Genomic DNA, 6,891 nt, shown 5'->3' on the forward strand with positions numbered 1-6,891 from the left:
TACCTTCACAAAAATAAACGTAACTACTTGGCACAATTACAGGTCATCAGTCCTTAGACCTCCCTTTATAGAGAGTAACTAATGCAAAGTTAAATACATGTTATTCAGACAATACAGGCCTAGCATTTTCAATTTAAACCTATGCTAATTATTAATAGTTCTGTCTAAGCAAAATAAATTCCCAGACTAATATTCACTACGTTTAGCTAACATCCCATCAATAAATTTTTAGATCAGTGTTATGTAAGATAAATCTTCATATTTCGTTACTTTTAGTTATATCATCACACGAGAAAAAATACATAAAAGTATTAAAACACTCGGGAGTAACTTTAGGAAAAAAGAAAGCATTTTGATATAGCCTGCTTCCTTTGCATTTAATTCCCTTTCTAAGGCAAAATTTAGATTATTAAAATATTCATATACATTTTAATGATTTATATTGCACTGTTAAGTTCTGATTTGCATGGATATGGTACATTAGTTATTTGTAGCATTAAAAAACAAAAGAGGCATAAATATTATTTTGACTACAATTATACATCAGATTTAAAGGCATAAAAAGTGCACCAGTGTTCAATTATTCGTTAATTTGAATTTGCATATAGTTAAGTGTACCCTAAATAAATTTATTAAAAATAAATTTAAATGTCCTTTGCACAATACTTCATATTTTTCAAAACAATACATGAAGTGTGTCATTACCTTAGTAATCCTCCATCCTAGAGTACTCTACTGTGAACACATCTTTTCCAGAATTGGGAGAATCATATCAAAGGATGGTCGCTTGCCTGGGTCCTCATTCATGCAGATACGAACCAGCTTTGATATATGTGGAGAGATTCCTGGCGGAACACTGACACGAAGACCCTCCAGTGCAATCTTCATCCCAGCCTCCATTGGTGTGAGATCAGCAAAGGGAACTTCACGTGAAGGAACATAACGTGACGGCAAAGCTCCACATGTCTGCTGCTTTCACATTGAGCTCTTTAGGTTTCTTCTGAAGAGCTTCTGGGGAGAACCACTGTGGGGAATACAGTTTGCCCCGCTCCTGGAATGAAAGCTTGGCGTCTGCCATGCTGATTCGAGCTGTGAGATCATCATCAATCATAACATGTTTGGACGACAAATACAAATTAGGAACCAGCTTCTCCAGTGAGTGGATGAAGTACATTCCACGAGCAATGTCAAGGGCAAACTTGAGAGCCTGAGCAGTGTCAACCGCTATACCACTATCTTGGTGGAGTAGTGTGAAGAGGGATCCATATGGCAGGTACTGAGTGATCACCACCAGATTTGGTGGATGGTTACAGCATCCAACAACAGGAAGAACATTTGGATGCGAGAAAATTCTCAGTCGTGGAAACTCGTCATTAAAATCTCTACACACTCTAGGAGAGCAGTCTCTGAGAGCCAGTATCTTGGCAACAATCTCATTGCCTTACCATTTGCCACGCCACAGCTCTCCTGAAGGACTCACAGCTATCTTTGTATGAAGAGCTAACTCGGTGATGTTAATGCCCTTGTGTCGAGAAAGAGTTGCATCACGACTGCGAGTCTTAAGGGCAAGCCAACTTTGATCCTTGAATGGCACTTTTTCCAGATTCTGACCACTGTCTACAGCCATTGTGTGGAGCTGCTTAGCCAGAACTCTACGGCACTTGTCAAAGGTAACTTCCCCATATTTGTTAGCAATGGAAACAGGCGCTCCAGCTTGCACTAGGTCCTCTGCAATCAATTCAAAGCCCCAGAAACATGCATAGTGGAGAGGCGTGTTACCATGTTCATTAATGAAGTTGACATCTGCTTTGTACCGAAGGAGATAGCCAACAATATCTCGGTGACCATGAGCTGCGGCCCAATGGAGAGGGATGTCATCTCCTAGATTTGTGGCATTGATGCGTGCACCCCTAGTAATCAGCATCTCCACAATACCAAAATGTCCCTCCTTGCAAGCCCAGTGTAACAATGAGAAGCCATGGTTATCTCCTTGATTCATGTCATGTTCAGTGTCATCGAGCCATAATCGCACCTGTACAGTGTTGCAGTGTTGCCTTCACGGCACCAGTGGAAGATGTCATCCATGATTTACAGCATCTGGTGCCAGTACTCACCACACCTACCCCCTTTATCTGGTAAACTGCAACATTAACACCCCTCCTTCAGAGTGCAGGCACTGTACTTCCCATCTCCATTACTCAAGTCCTATATATATATATATATATATATATATATATATATATATATATATATATATATATATATATATATATATATATATATATATATATGCAAAACAACCACTCTGAAAGAATAGAGAAATTCCAAGCGCTTTCGTGACTACTCACATTATCATAGTTCCTTGATAATGTGAGTAGTCACGAAAGCGCTTGGAATTTCTCTATTCTTTCAGAGTGGTTGTTTTGCATATTTTGAAATCATATATATATATATATATATATATATATATATATATATATATATATATATATATATATATATATATATATATATATATATATATATATATATATATGGAGCACACGGTTCATGTTGCCATTCAAACGATAATTATCATGCATGGCACGATAATTTTGCCTTTGGCACGGTATGCGATACCTTCAGCTATTATCTAACGGTTCATGCGATAATTTTTGGTTTTATATTTAGAAAATATTATTTTTAAATAAGCATTGAAAATGTGAATGGCTTTTGAAAATTTCATAAAGTAGTTTCAGAAGCATTTGTTTGGTCTGCTGCCGTCCTGATCCAAACGAAAAAATATCTGAATTCGATAAAGTACAGGAATGATATCTGTCAGACCTGCTGCTGACATGCTGCCAAACAAAGTAATTACTGAATTGGTTACGTAAATGCATCAGCATTTTTCACGATTTTGAATTTATATATTTAAAACTGTTCATATTAAAAATAGATTGCAAAGAAAATAGTAAAATAATTACGTATGAAAAATAGATTATTTGTGAAATAGCAAATTATAGATATAAATATGTTAGGCACAAGGACACATGTGCAACTAATGAGACAGTCTATTGTGTCAACGTTTCGTTCTCCAGGAGCTTAAAGCATAACAACAGTTTCTGGGATGAATTACTGCTATGACAATGATATATTACTGATGGAGCAAACTTTGCTCTTTCTCTCCATCTTTTGTCACGCATGTGGGCATGCAAAAGGACATTCAGTAAAAGTATCTTATATAGAACAAATACCAGGAATAAACTGAAAGCAATGTTTTTGCTGCCTGACTAACATGAATGTATTAATCGACAAGATCTGCTGTAGTGTTCAATCCTAGGAAGACGTGGTTGTTCGTGTGAACAATAACAAACTACTAAATCAAAACGAAACTGTTGATGATTTGTTTACTTATACAATAGACTCAAACTTACTTTCTTCTTTAACCATATTTTTAAGATTCAATTATGCAAGTAATCCCAGTTATTCTTTTAACTATTCTTAAAGTTCAGCTACAGTATAATACGGTATAATTTAGAATGAGACCAATATTTTCAATAAAACTGAGATTGATATACTTATCAAATTCATAGCCATTACATACTGTATAACATGGAGGGAAATATAGATGAAAAAACCATAGGTTGGTGAGAACTGCAGGATAATTCTTGTAAAAAAAATCAAGCACCCCTGGATATTACAACTAAACAGAGTGACTAATTGACAAAGATTTTTACTTGGTTTAATCATTCGCAGTTACATGCCTTCTAGGACGCCATCTTTGTAAACATTCCTAGATTTTCGGCACATTTGGAGTATTTCAGTTTTGGAATTATAACTAATAAGTGATTGTTACTACAACAATTTACCAAATATGTAAAATTTCATTTTAAAGAGTTTTTATTAAGCATAAATAATTATAATTACATTATTAGGTAGAAATATTGAAATATTTCTTGTAATATTTAAAAAATACCATTTTGGGGGCAATTTTAAAGTTTATTTAATATATATCCCCATAATTTTAACTAATTAACAGTGACTAAATCATACATACCTTTATTGACAGTCATAAACAATGAAGAAATATTACAAAATCATATTCTGCATTTTATTGTCGTACCATGTTTGTATCTTACTCAAGTTCAGCCAAACTGCATACAAACCTGTCAGTCCTTTATAATTCTATATCTGACAGCCTTAAGACTTATTACCAGAGAACCAAAAGAAATAATCTAAACCTACAATGTCCATAGAGCACCAAAACAGTAAAGAGGAAACGAAAACTGATTCAGTAACTACCAAGCAATGCTAATTCTTAAGAAAAAGTTGTTATTATAGAAGAAACGGAATAACTAGCTTATAGCAAAGTATTTTCATATTTCTGATACAGGTGATAAGTACATGTTGAACCCCACTATTTCTACTACAGTCATAACTATGCGCTAAACCCACAAGATTAACCTAACTATTCCGGCATGTGGGGGTCCAGACACTTGCCTGAGTAACAGATTTTCCGAACCAGCGAATCTTAGGGTATAAAAAGGCAAAATAATGCATGCACTGTTCTGTATTTCTGTAAATCCACTTCCAAAATTTATTTACGTTTTTATATGCAATATAAACTGATGTTGAGTAATATCTTGAAGGTCTACATCTGGGGTATCTTGCCACACATCTCAGTCATCTGGGTTATCTTGCCACACATCTCAGTCATCTGGGTTATCTTGCCACACATTTGGGTCATCTGGGTTATCTTGCCACACATCTGGGTTATCTGGGTTATCTTGCCACACATCTGGGTCATCTGGGTTATCTTGCCACACATTTGGGTCATCTGGGTTATCTTGCCACACATTTGGGTCATCTGGGTTATCTTGCCACACATCTGGGTCATCTGGATTATCATCCCACACATCTGGATCATCCGGATTATCATGCCACACATCTGGGTCATCTGGGTTATCTTGCCACACATCTGGGTCATCTGGGTTATCTTGCCACACATCTGGGTCATCTGGGTTATCTTGCCACACATTTGGGTCATCTGGGTTATCTTGCCACACATCTGGGTCATCAACTGTGATGTCTGGAACTGAGGTGCTGGGAAGAGGATTTTGGATGCTGCTACGGTGCTACTGGGCATTCTTTGAGGTAATCCTCTGAAACATTTCGTGTTAGATGCTTCATATATTTAGGCTTCTCTTTGACAAGAGTGTCTCGTATCATATACACACCCATCACTTTTGCTCAGATATAAAATTTCTAGCTCATGCCCTGCAATTAAGGGTAAGATTTCACTAATCCAAGGTAATACATTAGCCAAGCAGCCAATGTTATGATCATTAGTCTGCATGACAGCCAAGCGGCGGTCATGCAGACTAATGATCATAATATTAAGATCACTGTTCCAAATCATCGAAGCTGCCTGACCAGTGATTGCTGGACTAGTGACGTTCAACCTGTATAACATTTTATTAAAAGAAAATTTATATTACCGATCGGTAAGAAAATCTTGAATATCGAAATTATTGTTTTGAAGTGCTGATGTAATTAAGTTTTTTTCAGTTCGAAAAGTTGTGTATTTTGTATATCAGTAGCACTGATATGTGTCTAGGCATGAAAATTTTGAGGAAACTGTACACTGAGTATATCAAAATGTAACACTGACGGATGTAGAAACATAGGAGATTATTCGATAAGGATCCAGCTGGGCTGAATTTGAGTAACATAGTAACAATGCCAAAATAAATAGCATTATGCTATTTTGAAATATTTTATTATTGGTTTTAACTGTCAACAGGTTTGACTTAATGATAAGAGGTATGTTATCATGCAAGTTATGTTATATGAACTTGAGGAAATGCAAAACATCGTGTTCTGGGAGACTTATACTAAACAAAGTTAAATATCTGTACCTGAAAAATTAATTAAATATATGGTAAATTATTACGGGATCAACAATTAATGAGTTATAGTCTAAATCTGATGAAACTGGACGAAGGTTTTAAAAAAAGACGTCGAAAACAAGAACCATTTTGCTGGGAAACTGAAGTATTCATCTTGAGAGTCCATACTGTTGAGGAATTTAACTAATTAACAATCTTTTACTCAACAATCTTTGGTACCGAAAATTGCTCTTAGACAATAATCAAAAATTTTTAGCAAGGGGTAAATTCTTTCTTACGAACCTGTTTCTGTTATGAGATATGGTAACAGAAGTGAGGCAAAGGAACGAATAATGAGGGGACTGCATATTTTTGAAATAAAAAAAACATTTGACACACGTTTGTATAAGATATTGGCAGAAGGAGGCAGGAATAAGATATAACGCCCTACAGTGGAACAAGGAGTTCCTGAGTGGGACGAAACAATGAGAGATTTTAACAGTAGAGACATTGGAATAGGCAAATGTGACAAGTATGGCCCCATAGGGATCATCATTGGGATCGGTTCGTTTTTCAGTATGCATAAATGAAACGTAGGGATAGATATTCTGATATACTTTAGTTTGCAAATGCTAAACTACTGAGAAAATAAGCAGAAAAGAACAAGAAACCCTACATAACCTTGCACTTGTAGGGAATTTATTCCCTACAAGTGCAAAGTTAGGAAGATCTGGGGAATAAAAAAAAATATAAATGAAATGTATGTAGTTCTAAGAAAAATTTACAAGACTCATTAAACCAGAAGAAACTTTGGGCAATTATAGGATCTTACACATCGCCTGAGTTTGACATCTAGCAAGTAAATTCTGCTGTATATGCACGAATGTTAAATCCATGATTAGCTTGTAGGATTGTCACAAAACAATGAAAATAATATAAAAAAAAACATAAATATGTCACATGTGAAGCAAATCGTTGAATACGCAGCACAAAAATGGAAGCTTTATCTGATCAAGCATGTCCG

The 6,891-nt window shown here is 35.6% G+C and overlaps 1 pseudogene; it reads right to left on the reverse strand.

Annotated features, from left to right (window-relative positions):
• Positions 1-608: 608 nt before the first annotated feature.
• Positions 609-2,117, reverse strand: LOC128702049 (integrin-linked protein kinase pseudogene; annotated as a pseudogene).
• Positions 2,118-6,891: the final 4,774 nt, after the last annotated feature.

The sequence above is a fragment of the Cherax quadricarinatus genome, chromosome 77 (genome assembly GCF_038502225.1).
Source record: "Cherax quadricarinatus isolate ZL_2023a chromosome 77, ASM3850222v1, whole genome shotgun sequence".
Taxonomy (NCBI): domain Eukaryota; kingdom Metazoa; phylum Arthropoda; class Malacostraca; order Decapoda; family Parastacidae; genus Cherax; species Cherax quadricarinatus.